The sequence below is a fragment of the Ahaetulla prasina genome, chromosome 2 (genome assembly GCF_028640845.1).
Source record: "Ahaetulla prasina isolate Xishuangbanna chromosome 2, ASM2864084v1, whole genome shotgun sequence".
Taxonomy (NCBI): Eukaryota; Metazoa; Chordata; class Lepidosauria; order Squamata; family Colubridae; genus Ahaetulla; species Ahaetulla prasina.
In genome coordinates, this window is record NC_080540.1 from 161449473 (window position 1) to 161464725 (window position 15253).

The following is a 15253-nucleotide window of genomic DNA, read 5'->3' on the forward strand; positions in this document are numbered from 1 at the left end:
TGATTTACCTTTATGTTTTAAAAATTCTTCACACATTTTTTCATCTTTCGTAAGTATTCCATCAAGGTACATGAACTCATTTACCTAATCTAATAGTTGCCATTTATGTATGATTTGCAATCTCTGTAACAATCTTAGCCAACAACTAAGCATCATCTGGATATTTATGTCCCAACCAAGATACCTCTAACCATATCACAAATATTTCTTTTTTTCTTTTGTTTTGTCCATAAACGCATGAACCACCTTGGGGACATCAGACATTCTCGCTGATCACTGTTGAATCATTTAGTGAACATCCCATTTATTCTTATCCCTGTTTTACTTCCATCATATAACACTGTTACTGCACTTGGCAACTAAACTTCATTTCCCAACATTTTACGATACAAGCCCATTTGCTTTATCTTATACTTTTTATAAATCAGCAATGCAGTAAACATTCTCATATTCATATATATTCAGTGACTTTCTGAAGAGCAAAAATTTGATCTGAAGACCTTCTGCAAGACATAAAACTGCATCGAAATTCCCAAAAGTTGCTCATTGTCATCTCTTGTAACTTTTATATTTGAATTCTGCCAAATCCTTCACAGGCACACTTGGAAAACTAATTCAGTAGTTTTTAAATTCACTCTTTCTATTTTTCCTTCAGCAGGGGAACAATAAATTCACTCTTCCAATGATCAGGAATGGATTCTGGGATCATTCAAATATTTAACAAGTCATGCAGTCGCCCTATAATCACATCCATATTTTCCTATTTCTCTAGTTTCACCATCTGTAACTGCTGCCTTACATTGTTTTAACATTCTTACAACATTTATGATTTCCTTTTCTTAAATTCCTTGTTTAGTCTCTTCACCCATTTTCAAGTTTGTTTTTTTTTAAATCATCAAAATTGTTCGGCATCCTCTCTGCCCCTTTTAACCGGAACTGTTCCTCACTAAATTTGAGAGCCAGTTTGGTATAGTGGTTAAGGCACCAGGCTAGAAATCAGGAGATTGTGAATTCTAATCCTACCTTAGGCACAAAGCCAGCTGGATGACCTTGGGCCAGTCACTTTTTCTCAGCCCAAGGAAGGAGGCAAGGGCAAACCACTTCTGAAAAACCTTGCCAAGAAAATTGCAGTCCCCGAGAACTAGACATGGGAAAAACATTTGATTACGTTTTTGCAATTATCTATTTCTCTACATACACATTATGTCCATCTCCCATGCCAATGTTTTTGCAACAGCCTCTTTTTTTATGCCTTTTTCTTATCCATGGTCTCTTTCATTTTATCATTCCATCAGGTGTCCTTCTTTCATAATTCCCACAAGATTTAGGCCTACACAGTAGTGGAATTCAACCAGTTCGCACCACTTCGGCCGAACTGGTTGTTAAATTGCTGGCTGACCCTGCCCCTTCCTGCCCCACCCCTTCCAGAAGTCCCATTTTGGCTCCTGGGTAAGTGCAGGGAGGCCTACTAGGCCCAAAATGGGGCATGAAGGAGGCGGCGTGCCCCCCCGGCCCGTTTTTGCTCCCAGGGGGGTGCAGGAGGCCGAGTGCTGCCTGTCATACCCCCTGGCCATGCCCACCCAGCCAGTCATTAGGGCAGAGAACCAGTTGTTAAATTATTTGAATCCCACCACTGGGCCCACATCTTTCTGTGGCACTCAGCCCCTTAATTCTTTTCTCTTCATTCCAGGCTGCTCCACATCATCTTTCTCATGGCCACTTGCCAGTGCTTCTTTGGGAAAATAATCTGTCTTCTAATGTGTTATCATTCTGGACTCAAATATTTTCTTCCTGGAGTAAACTCTTCTTTTAACTCTTGTTCTTTTTTCTTCCATGTCTATTTTCCCTAAGATCCTCCCTTGACTTTAAAAATAATGGCCAGTCACACTTCCAGAACTGCTCCCCATCCCTCTAACATTAATATTCGTGCTTCACATCATAGTCATTAAGTATTCACCATTTTTATTAATTCAGTGGTTTCCAAAGGGGCCAATAACATTTTTTTTGCACTCCCTCATTTCATTCCCATCCATTCATTTTCCCCTTGAATTCCATTCATTCTGAAATATTTTCATTCTGCACTTATTTTTTTCAGAACCCGTCTCTGCTTTTTTCACTCTCAAGGAATAATCATCAATGTAAGCTAAAGGTAAAGATTCCCCTTGCACATATGTGCTATTTGTTCCCGGCTCTAGGGGGCGGTGCTCATCTCTGTTTCAAAGCCGAAGAGCCAGCGCTGTCCGAAGATGTCTCCGTGGTCGTGTGGCCAGCATGACTAAACGCCAAAGACAAACAGAACGCTGTTACCTTCCCACCAAAGGTGGTCCCTATTTTTTCTACTTGCATTTTTTATGTGCTTTCGAACTGCTAGGTTGGCAGAAACTGGGACAAGTAATGGGAGCTCACCCCATTATGCAGCACTAGGGATTCAAACCGCTGAACTGCTGATCTTTCGATCGACAAGCTCAGTGTCTTAGCCACTGAGCCACTGTGTCCCTTTCATCATCATTGATGATGGTGTACAACATCAGTGTACATGTTTCTAGTTTCATAAACATAAACAACTTAGATAATACTAACTTTGTGTGTGTGTGTGTGTGTGTGTGTTAGAACTTCCATTCATAATTAACCCCATGCTTAAATTTATCTGTATATTCATCAATTCCTCTGCACCAAATCAAACCATTTTCATCCAAATCTATTACATCCTTGTCTTTATTTCACAGATGCACAACACATATTGCTTTATTTCATTTCATTTGTTGATTCATGCTTTTTGCCACATAGCAATTTTACACTGCAGATTATAAGTCTCCCATACTCGATAGTCACCATCAGATAGGACCACCACTACTGATCCCCCATCATGGCTTTAATCAGCCAAGATTTGTGCTTTTTTTAAGTAACATAAAGAACTTTATGTGGACTATATTACCTGCCTTAGTTATGCCTGTGCTATGTGTACCTTTCCCAGTTAATATTAAGGATGTATCATTCAGCTGATACAATTTAACCAGCATGTCTTAAATACAACTAGTATGTCTTAAATATATATAGTTTTAGCCTAAGCATTATCAGACCATATAGGGAGCCCTGGTGGCACAGTGGTAAAGTGAAGAATTGCAGTGAGCAAACTCTGCTCACAGCCTGATGTCGATCCTGATGGGGCTCAAGGTTGACGCAGCCTTCCATCCTTCTGAGGTTGGTAAAATGAGAGCCAGATTGTTGGAGGCAATAGACAAATAATGCTTAGTAAACTGCCCAGAGAGTGCTCTACAGGTAGTCCTCAACGTACAATCACAAATAGGACCAGAATTCAGTTATAAATCATTGCAGTCATAAGTCAAGGCACCATGGGACCAGACCCAACTTTTTCTACCATTTCTTATGGCATTTGTTAAGCGAATCTCCGTTGTAAGCCCAATTCCACTGTCCCAAATGGGTATTTTTTGCCATGAAACAACTGGTAATAAATTGAGGACTATCTATAAAGTGCTATGGCATATAAGCCTAAATGCTACTGCTATTGCCATTTTATACAAACTGCAATCTGTAACTGAGGGTAACCTGCAAGCCAATAGACTGTTGCCTGCATCTCACTAGCCAGGAGATATATACAGCAAATCAAGATACACAATGTAAAAGAAATCTTACAAAAGAGACCATCAAGAGCTAAGGGAAGGTTAAAGTAAGGGATAGACGAGAGGAGGCAGCAAGGGAAAAGGCACAAAGATATCTATGGGAGTCCTAAATAAATGGCTGTATTAACAAGATAGATTCCCCAGAGGGGAAAAAATAGGAACCTTAAAAGGCAGAAAACACCCCCCCCCTTTCAAAATAAAGTGAGGAGTAGAAGAATGAGAGACCTTTAAAAAGGGCACTCAGAAGCTTTAAATGTAAGATACTGCACAAGCAATAAAGATGGTTCAAAAGTGCCAAGGGGATTGTATGCTCAGTGTAGTGAGAAAGGAAAGGGGGGGGGAAGGAAACTAGCATCGAAGGACTAAAAGAGGCATAATGATAAAAGGAGAAGCCCAGTATTTCTCTTCCCTTTGGATAGTTGCCTCTCCTGCCAACTGAGATGGGGTCAGCAACGTATCTTTTGTCTTCCTGCCCATATTGTGTGTACTTTTGCTTAGTGACATTTTGCAAGGAAGTCTGATGTATTCTGCATCATAATATTAGATACTGGTAGAGTTAAAAAAAAAATGGGATGCTAATACAGTCAAGCAAAACGTTTCTAGGCAAACTGCCTTTGCACATATGTTTATCTGGCACTTGCATTAATTAAAACATGAATGTTAATGTTTCATATTAATTAAAAATGAGAATGAGGGATCTATTTACTTGGTAATAGATCTTCAGAAAAGGCTTTTGGAATAGCCGTTTATCAAACATCAAGTGCCATAACATATTGACTCACCTGGCTGCAAAAATAGGCAAATGCAATTTTAAGCTGCACTAGCAAAGTATTTTTGTATCCTATGACTGTCATTAAGTGTTGTACCTTAGAATTCTTGATGACGGTATCTTTTCTTTTATGTACACTGAGAGCATATGCACCAAGACAAATTCCTTGTGTGTCCAATCACACTTGGCCAATAAAAAAAATTCTATTCTATTCTATTCTATTCTATTCTATTCTATTCTATTCTATTCTTTCTAAATTATGAACTAATTAGAGAAGTTCAGAGAAGAAGAAGTACAACGATCATAGAAGTAGAATCTAAGGTCTACTGAAGGATCTGGGATTATTTAGGGTTTTTTTTCAATAAATATGTGATAATAATTGAAAGGATAGCATGCAAAAAAACAACAAAAAAAACCCTTCATTCCAAGACTGAGGGAATGGAAGAATATATTTAAAGAACAGGAAGGTAGATCCTGCTGGAATGTTGGAAAAACCTCCGTAGCAAAATATTTTCCAATCCTGGCAGCTTTAGTGAAGACTTCAACTTCCAGAATTCCCAGAGAGCATGGGTGGCTGGGGAATTCTGGGAATTGAAGTCCACACAACTTCAAGTGGCCAAGATTGATAAACACTGCCCTAGCAGCAAGAGTATTTGGTAGTGGCTGCTATTATCTGAGAACGCAGCGGGTTCCATTTTACTGTCTCAAACGGAGTTGGCATACATCTCTCATGGAGTCTTGTGCTCAGCAGGGAATCAGATTTTATAATCAAAGTTGCCTTTTTTTTTTTTAGCCCATGATTTTGTTAAAAAGATGTACTGCTAAATGCATCGGTCATATGACTGTATTATAAACATAGGCTGCTCAGAAGCCTGATCAAAATGAGAGCTGCAGTGCAGAAGGCTACTAGCCCCCAAAGAGAAAAGTCCAACTAGTATGTAATTAAAGATGGCCATGGTAGGGCGAAGAAAATAAGACAAGAATGAAAGACGCAGACCCAGATGGAAGTCTGAGCTTTTTCACATGGCTGTCAGGATCAGGCTTTGGGGCAGCGGCCTGGAGCCCCATTCAGCTGAATGAACAGGAAGGCAGACTTCCCAGATTAAAAGAAGACACATAATCACATACAGAGGTTGTTTTATTTCAAACGGGAAAGAAAAGATGACAGGCATTTTGTTGGGAAGAAGATAATTCAAAGTGCTCTTGGCAAACAGAAGGCACAACAGTAGGAGATATTTTTGAAAAGACAGTGGGGAACCGGCTTTTGACTAAAACATCTGTGTGTCAAGAATGCTGAAGGAGACCCCACCGAGAGATTTTTGTTGGCTTCCCTTTGTGTCAGATCAAGGCTTCTCTTTCTTTAGTTTATAAAAGAAAAAAAAACCCTGCATCTGTGGCTGACCTGAGAAGGGCCTCAAAGCACTGAATTTTTATTATGCCCCCAAACTGTGTGCTGCCATTATTATACTATTATTATTTTTAAAAAGCAACACTTAAAGAAGAGAGAAACCCAATCTGGAAAGCTAAATGTAAAGTATCTTGTCCTTTCGAGAGAGACAGAGGAAATACCAAGCTCTTGAAGAACTAAATGAATGCTGAACTGGTAATATTTTTATAAAGTGCTATACAAGTAATCCTTGACTTACAACAGTCTGTTTAGTGACCAATCAAAGTTACAATGGAAAAAGCGACTTGTGCCTTTTTTCACACTTACGACTGTTGTCTCCTTGGTCACGTGATTAAAATTAAGATGCTTGGCAACTGACTCATATTTATGACCGTTGCAGTGTCCTGGAGTATGTGATCCCCTTTTGCGATCTTCTGACAAGCAAAGTCAATGGGGAAGCCCGATTCATTTAACAACCGTGTTACCAACTTAATGATTATAGTGATTCACTTAACAACCATGGCAAGCAAAGGTGTAAAATGGGGTAAAATTCATTTAACAACCATATTGCTTAGCAATTGAAATTTTTGGCTCAATTGTGGTCATAAATTGAGGGCTACCTATATTTACTGCTATATACATCATAATACATATTTTTTTCATGTTTCACTTTTCTTTGGTAGAAAAGCACTTGCAAATTTAGATGCCAACTCTGCAAATCATCCCTTAAATATCAAGTTTGATTATTTCTCCTGAATGTGTTCTTAGTATGCATGTAACCCCTATCCATTTTATCTTCAGTTAGCTACATATGTGAGGTATGTATAAATGGATCCAGAGTGTGTGCACATTCTAGAATGTAGACAACCATTCAAGGTGTTTTTATGTTATTCTTCCAATAGATGAATTGTCCTATGAGAAATAAGAGGAGAAAGGGGGCAGCATGTTACAGTTTTCTATTCAAGTTCCTGCAAGGTTAATTTTGTTCACATACGTGGACTTCTAACATACATTTTTGAGCAGGCTATGGATTTAAGGTATTTGCTGACATGGGGGATGATCACAAAATGTGATGAACCATTTTGAGGGTGACAGTCAAAAAGAGGAACATAAATCTAAACTCCCTCTATAGCATTCCAGTCTAAAACAACAATTCTCTTTCTGCAAATGCATTAAACGTCGCTTTGATAAAGTTTATAGATTTGCGAAAAAACCAAACCCACTTTATTTCCAGGGAGAGTATTTTATTTCTATGAACTTGCATCTCATATTCTATGCAGAAAAACAGATTTCTGGCTTTGCAAAGTAGGTCACATTATTGTAAATCATCACATATGCATCAACACACTACTCTAAACCCAAAATAAGGCAGATACAAATCAGTGCTCATTGTCTGCACATTAACTATGATTCATTCGGCTCTACATGAACTTGTGCATCCAGTCAACATCTCCTTCCCCATGTCAGCAAATACCTTAAATCCATAGCCTGCTCAAAAATATGGAAGTCAACAGCTTTTGCAAAATTACAGAAACGTAACTTATTCACTTGTGGCACCTTCTTTAGTTGTCATTAGTGTAGGAAGGTGAAAATATAAAACATCTGGACATGCCTACTAAACATATTCAGAAACAAATTATCAAGACATTAGTGGGATTTTTAATCATACCGAAATCATGAAAATGCTGAGCTACCTAATCAGTTGTCTTTGAATTTTAAAGCAAAGGGGTATGTACCTTTGCCAGGAAAAATCAATAGACATACAGATTTTAAGCTGTTTACTTTATTTGCAAATGGTCACTCAATATGCAGAACCCATGGATTTGCCAGAAGTGCAAGTAATTCAAGGAAATATTCATTTACGATCCAAAACCTGGATGGAAAGAGAAGCAAAGCCTGCCAGCCTTGTTAAATTCTGCTGATATTCACACATCCCAAAGGGCCAGCAGTCACTTGAAGTGTAGTGAGGTCCTTAATTCTCTGCAGGGTGGCAGCCTGGGCTCTCTCCAAGGTGCTGGATCCATCAGCCATCTGCCTCCTTTGTTGCCTGCACGCTCCCGGTGGGTTTGCCAAGTGGAGCTGTTTCTGAGATTTGTCACTTCCTGTTCTCAACATACACAAGCAGGCAGAGAAAGACCAAAAGATATGCACAGATCTAAAATACTTTTCAGGCTACAACAGTCAGAAATGTGCATTGACTTAAGACTTTGACAGGTATTTAAGAAACTATGAAGACGAATGCATTCCCATTCTTTGAGATTTCCTTCTTTAAGATAAAATGAGCAAGTACCAGAATCTGTCCCCTCCTTCCCTCCCTCCTACGTTTGCCATCTTTGCAACCAAAGTGGGTCAGGAGTGCAACCCTCCATTTATTGCATAAAAGCAACCTTTTCCTTATCTGGAATTAAAAACCTCGGTGGAAGCACATGCGTTTTTTCACAACTAATTATTAGCCCAGAAAAATGTATCACATTTCTCTTGCATTTAAAAGAATTAAAAAGCCTTCAGGATATTTCCATCAGGAATCAGGTGCCTTGCTTCTCTTCTGGGTGAAAAGCCAATTGGCAGGAGATTCAAAGCCACTATTAAAAGGAATTCTTGCTATTGGTTAATACCATGTTACTAGGCATCAATGTAACTCCGCCACTCTAATTACTCTACTTGTTATTTATTTAATCCTCTGAAATGTAAACCTGATTGAAAGATTTGAGACAAATCAATCTAGAGCTCGCAGGGGCATAGAGATTGTTTAGACAGACACCCAGGGTTGAAGCTTAAATATAGGCAGCTTAGACAAGAAATGCAGACCAGAGGATGGATAATATGTCACAAATAATCATTATTATTTTTTTCCTTTTTAATTATCTGTCTGGTCTTTTTTCACATACTACCTCCCGCAGAATTTCTATTTTGTTTATAGACAGATGGAGGAGGAAACTAAATAAGATGATGCTATGTATTCCTACAGGGGATCCACTCTTGATGGCGCAATATTTGACAAATGATGAAAAACTCAACCACCAGCCTGGTCAACATGCAGTCACTCAATTCACTCACCATACGTGTTACAACCTGTCTGCATTCCAAAAAGAATAGTAGAATGTAAAACTTAGAAGGGACCTTGAGGTAATCTTGTCTAATCCCCAATGGATTCCTGCCCAGTGAAGGAATCCAGCACTACTACATCCATAAAAATGGTTTATGCAACCTGTTTAAATACTTCCAGCCAAGGTGAGTCCATCACCTCCCATGACAGTCTGAAGAGCTCTTACCATCGGGAATTTTTTTCCTGATGTGAATTTAAATCTATTCCCTTGTGCTTTTGTTTCTTTTCCTGCCTTCTAGAACAACTCTGAACAACCCAGCCCTATTTTCCACACAGTACTCCATCTGGTGTTTGATGATACAGTAACTGTCATGTCTCCCCACATGTTCTGTCCCCCTCACCCCAGTCCGGGAGACACGAGCGATGACTTAATTAGCCGGCAAATCAGTCCACAGCAACTATCAGCTCTGGCAGCAAACTAGCAAGCGTCTGCCAAGTGTCTCTGTTATCTCTCTTGATGCCAGTGAGTCAGCCAAGAAACCAGGAACAAACAGTACTTCAGCTCAAATTCTCTCCCTCTAAGCCAGTGGTTCCCAACCTTTTCTTGTTTGAGGCACAACCTTTTCTTGTTTGAGGCACCCTTGGAAAGCCTTTCAAAAGTTCCCGGCACCCTTATAAGGAAATAGATATTTAAAATCTCCGTAGCTCAAAAGTTCCCGGCACCCTCAAAAGATCTCACGGCACCCCTTAGTGCCGCGGCACACTGGTTGGGAACCACTGCTCTAAGCAGTTGATTTGCTCGCCATGAAGTGGTATAGCAGCCCTTGCTGCTTTTATACCCTGTGGGGTGTGGCTCCGTGACTCAGCACTTCCTAGGCCTGCCTCACCCCTGCTCCTGTTGTTCCCGCCTCTCCTGCCTACGAAACCTAGGGTCCAGCCAGGCCTGATTGCCATCAGCCAGGTCTGGAGGCGTGGCCTGGGGGGGAAGAGTCAGGGGACGGAGGCCTCATTATCTCCTCCACCTGGCCTGCCTCTGGCTCCTGGAGCTGAGCCAGGGAAGCCGGTGCTCCAGAGGTAAATCTTGATGGCCCTTCCCCCTCACTTTCTGAGTCACTTTCTGGCAGGGGGCCCGGCTCGGGGGGCGCAGACACAACACCACACTCTTCTCTTCATTGAATAAAAAAGTAAAAGTAAAGGTTCCCCTCGCACATACATGCTAGTCATTCCTGACTCTAGGGGGCAGTGCTCATCTCCGTTTCTAAGCTGAAGAGCCAGCGTTGTCTAATGACAATTCCATTCTCATGTGGCTGGCATGACTAAATGCCAAAGGCACACAGAACCCTGTTGCCTTCCCACCAAGGTGGTCCCTATTTTTCTACTTGCATTTTTACATGCTTTAGAACTGCTAGGTTGGCAGAAGCTGGGACAAGTAACAGGAGCTCACTGTGTTATCCCTATTCGAACTGCCGAACTGCCGACCTTTCTGATCGACCAGCTCAGTGTCTTAGCCATTGAGCCACCATGTCCTTCATTGAATAGCCTTCAACTATTCCTCGTAGATATTTCTTTCCAGGCCCATGTTCATCTTGCTTGCTTTCTGGACATATTTGAGCACATACAAGTCCTTTTGAAAAGGTAGTGCCTAGAATGGATGCAATAATCTAGTTGTGATTTGACCAATGCAAAATGGAGAAGAATTATGATTTCTTTGGATCCTGACACTATATTTCTCTTATGCAACCTAGAATTGCATTTCCTTTTTCTGCTGCCTAATGACCTCCAGTGGCTTAGATCCACTTTGTGATCACAGCCGGATTCTCTTTTGTGTGTGTGTTGCTGCCCAATAGAGTTTCCTACCTCGTATTCTTACGTTTTCGATTTTTCTTACCCAAAATAAGGGATGCACCTTGCTGGTCTCTCCATGTTGATTCGTTTGTCAAGATAAGGAATCCCTTTATTTTTATTTTATTTTATTTTTATTTGCATTTATATCCCGCCCTTCTCCGAAGACTCAGGGCAGCTTACACTATGTTAAGCAATAGTCTTCATCCATTTGTATATTATATACAAAGTCAACTTTTATTGCCCCCAACAATCTGGGTCCTCATTTTACCTACCTTATAAAGGATGGAAGGCTGAGTCAACCTTGGGCCTGGTGGGACTTGAACCTGCAGTAATTGCAGGCAACTGTGTTAATAACAGACTGTCTTAGCAGTCTGAGCCACCAGAGGCCCTTAATACTGTCTTCTAAGGTCTTGCCTATTTTTGCATTATCCCAAATCTGGTCAATATATTTTCTAAACTTCTACCCCTTACCCAAGTAATATATAAATATGTTGAATAACACAAGATCTAGAATGGAATCCTATGGAGTGTCACTTGATGCTTTGTTCTACTTCAATGTACAGCCTCTGCTGGTCTTTCATTTCAATACAATTGTTCAATGAGCTTTGTAAGAGTCAAACATCTGTCAGTCAAAAAGAAGAAACCCATCTTATTCATGAATGGATTTCATTCTAAAATTAGATGAAATATGTTTTTTTAACCAAACTTAAAACAAATAAATAAGATTATGCAGCTCTTGAATTGCACAGAGTTCTCATCAATGTTTTCAAAGGATGTTTTCATCAATAAAAGGGGCAGTCCAATAGGTTTGCACAAAACTCTTCAACAGGCACAGGAGACAAGTAAGTTGCAGTGCATTTTGTGTAAAGCTTTAATATAAGCAAGCTTCTATGGTGGCTACCTTGGGGAGAAGTTACACAGACAAAGAGAGAATTCATTAAATAATTGTTCACATAATAAAATTGCTATGTAAACAATTACACAGGTTAAATGTAGATATATGAAATACGTAGATAAGTTTACTTTTAATATAAAGTGGAACCACCTAAAAACACTGACCTTTCAACCTAATTGGGGAGATATTTGTTTATCTATAATATGCATAGATTAGTCTCAATTAAACCCACTTAAATTCAGCTGAGTTAAGTAAGGAGGAGATAAGGAGATAAAAATATTAAGATTAACAACAATTAAAGTATCTGCTTAGAGCTTTAGAGTTCAGTGCTTTCTTCTTAGATTGCCTTATTAGCATTAGACTGTAAATCTTTGGTTCCCGGAAGAAAATCCCAAGGCCATAGGTTGGTAAAATCTCTTGTGTAGGTGGAGGGGTGAGATGAAAGAGATGACCTTACAAACTCTATCGAATAAATATCTACAGAGGCTTTTTTTTCCTTTTCCGAGTAGAAATTCCAAGAGAAAAGGAGGCACGTTAGAAGCTGGGTCAGGAGAGTCCATAGATTTAAAGCCTTAAAGCTCTCTGTTGATCTATGCTGGCCTTAGAGCTATTTCAACCCTCTGGATGAATGGAACGAAAATTATTTGGGTCTTCCAAGCACCATAGGTAAAAATTGTTCTGCTCAAATGGATCATAATCTCATTCGGAAGACTCTCTGAGCAGGTTTTGTTAAGGAAGGAAGTGTCCTTCTGCCAGCGGAAAAGGGCTCTGCTGGTGAGAAAGGAGGACCATGAGTATAAACTGTCGGCATTGTTCCAGCTTGCAGGAGGCCCTGAAGCAACTTGCTTGGAAGCTGGTGTAAGGCAACCTTGGCAATATCCACGCCAATTCTCTTCTCTCATGAGGCCCTTGGAAGGAGGTGACTTAACAGCTCCAGATGAGGGTAGATCAGTGGTGAAATCCAATTTTTTTTACTACCGGTTCTGTGGATGTGGCTTGGTGGGCGTGGTGTGGCTTGGTGGGCGTGGCTTGGTAGGCATGGCAGGGGAAGGATATTGCAAAATCTCCATTCCCTCCCTACTCTGGGACCAGCCAGAGGTAGCATTTGCCAGTTCTCTGAACTTCTCAAAATTTCCACTACTGGTTCTCCAGAACCTGCTGGATTTCACCCCTGGCGTAGATGTTTCTCTAGGGGTGTGTGTGTGTGTGTGTGTGTGTGTGTGTGTGTGTGTGTGTGTGAAAGCAATTATAATACTGTAGCAAAACAAAAATATATGTTCCTCAGAACCTTTGTCTTGGTGTGGGCCAGCAGAGATTTCATGATCTGCTGCTAATCTCATTTAGGATCGCATTGCCCAGTTGCAATCCTATATGCAATTGCTTGACAATAAGTGCCGCAGAGCTCAATGGTATTAACCTCCAGGTAGGCATGCAGGGGATTGTACCATAGGCATTTTTCCAGCGGTCTGGAAGGTTGCTTAGAGTTACTATCTCCATTTTACAAATGGGATGCTTGATTCTGCTCTGGGGTTGAAAAATACCGGTAGCTGGATTTACAGTAATCTTTCAAATACGTACAAGGGCCCATGGATTGCTGAACCAGGTAATAGTACGTGTTTATATGGGTAAAGGAAAATATTTAGTTTTTCTACTTTGGGATAATATTTAGGATTTCTTATTTTGGCCTTTCCTGTAGGGTTCTCTCGCCCTCGCATTAATCTGCTTATACAAACTTTCATCTTCTTAGAGCCAACCTGACTCATTGTTTTTAATGGATTTATCCTCATGCTCTGCTACTATAATCAGAAGCAATGCTCAGGGACATTATCCCATGGTGGGGAATTGAAGATCGGCTTGACACGATTTATCCAAGGTCAGATAGGAACACTGTGATGGACAGGCTGAACTGAGCCTAGTCACTGGCAACTCCTTTGTCTCTCTTTTTCACTGAACTTTCATCGACTCATACAAGTGATGGCAGCCTTCTCTACAAGGAATTTTGCAAGCTGTTGCCCCTCTACGTCGTACTTGTTGCCCAGAGGTGGGTTTCAGAAGGTTCTGACCAGTTCTGGAGAACCAGTAGCGAAAATTTTGAGTAGTTCAGAGAACCGGTAGTAAAAATTCCGACTGGCCCTACCCCCATCTATTCTCTGCCTCCGGAGGCCCAGCTGATTGGGAGGAAATGGGGATTTTGCAGTAACTTTCCCCTGGAGTGGGGGTGGGAATGGAGATTTTACAATATCCTTTTTTTACAATTTTACGATCTCCAGACTTTCCGACGCGAGCTGAAAACATGGCTGTTTCATCGTGCAGGACTGGCCTGATAGTTTTTATTGGGAATTTTAAATGGGTTTTAAGGAGTCAGCCTAAATTTAAATATTTCATTTTAAATTATTTTAGTTTTTGTAAAAATTGTTTTAACATGGCTGTAAACCGCCCTGAGTCCTTCGGGAGAAGGGCGGTATAGAAATGTAAACAAACAAACAAACAAACAAATAAATAAATAAATAAATCCTTCCCCTGCCACAGCCACCAAGCCATGCCATGCCCACCAAACCACACCCACAGAACCAGTAGTAAAAATTTTTTGAAACCCACCACTGTTGTTAGCCCATATTTCTGTAGGGCACCACATTGGGGCCAGCTGGTTATTGCTGTACACTTCCCTGCGCTGTCTGAAATCAAGTCTGCTTTTCCAAAGGCAGACCTTTCTGCTAAAAAGGAGAAATATGTTTCTATAATTACATCTCTCGTGACAGAATTCAACCAGCGTTTTCAAGATTTTTCTGTCATTGAAAAACAAATCAAGCTGTTCTCGACCCCCTTCCTGGTGGATGCAGAAGAAGTGGAGGAGAGTCTGCAGTTAGAACTGATTGAAATGCAATGTGATGATTCTCTGAAGAGTCAACATCAGCTTCTCTCCCTCCCTGACTTCTATCAGAATTTGGATCATGCCAAGTTTCCTCTGATGAGACGCCATGCAAAAAGAATGATGAGCCTGTTCGGCTCAACATACATATGTGAACAAACATTTTCTCTGTTAAATCAGAACAAAAGCAGACTGAGATCCAGAATGACTGATAGCCATCTCTGTGAAGTCCTTCGTGTCTCAACCACCAAACTTTCTCCTGACATCCCAGCCATCCTTCAATCCAAAGGACAGCATCACTGCTCCCACTGAGAGCAATGTTCTTCACATTATAGGCGAGTTAGAAATACACACAGTAATCATGTGTCAATATGTTACCTCTTGTGTGTGGCCCGGGCCACACATGAATTTACTAGGCTTATATACTGTTTGTTGTCCAGTTGTGAAGCAGTTGTGAAATGAGTGATATGGTTGTTAAAATGCCTACAATCGAAGAATGGACAAAACAAAACAACAAATGGACACTCAAAGTATCAAATCTGGCAGAGATGACAAAAATCTCCGCTTACTTGAAAGACTATATACTAGAAAAATATATTTTAGAATGGAAAATGTGGATTGATTATATTTAAAATAAGTATCAGATAAAAAAATATCGAATAGCATATGAGTAAATTTAGGAAATATTTTGTATTAGATATATTTTTGAAGGAGAGGGGAATTGAGAGTGTGACTAAGTGTGGTGTGACTAAAGATTATAATTTAGGAATTATTTTGGATTATGATTGTTAGTTTTGATAC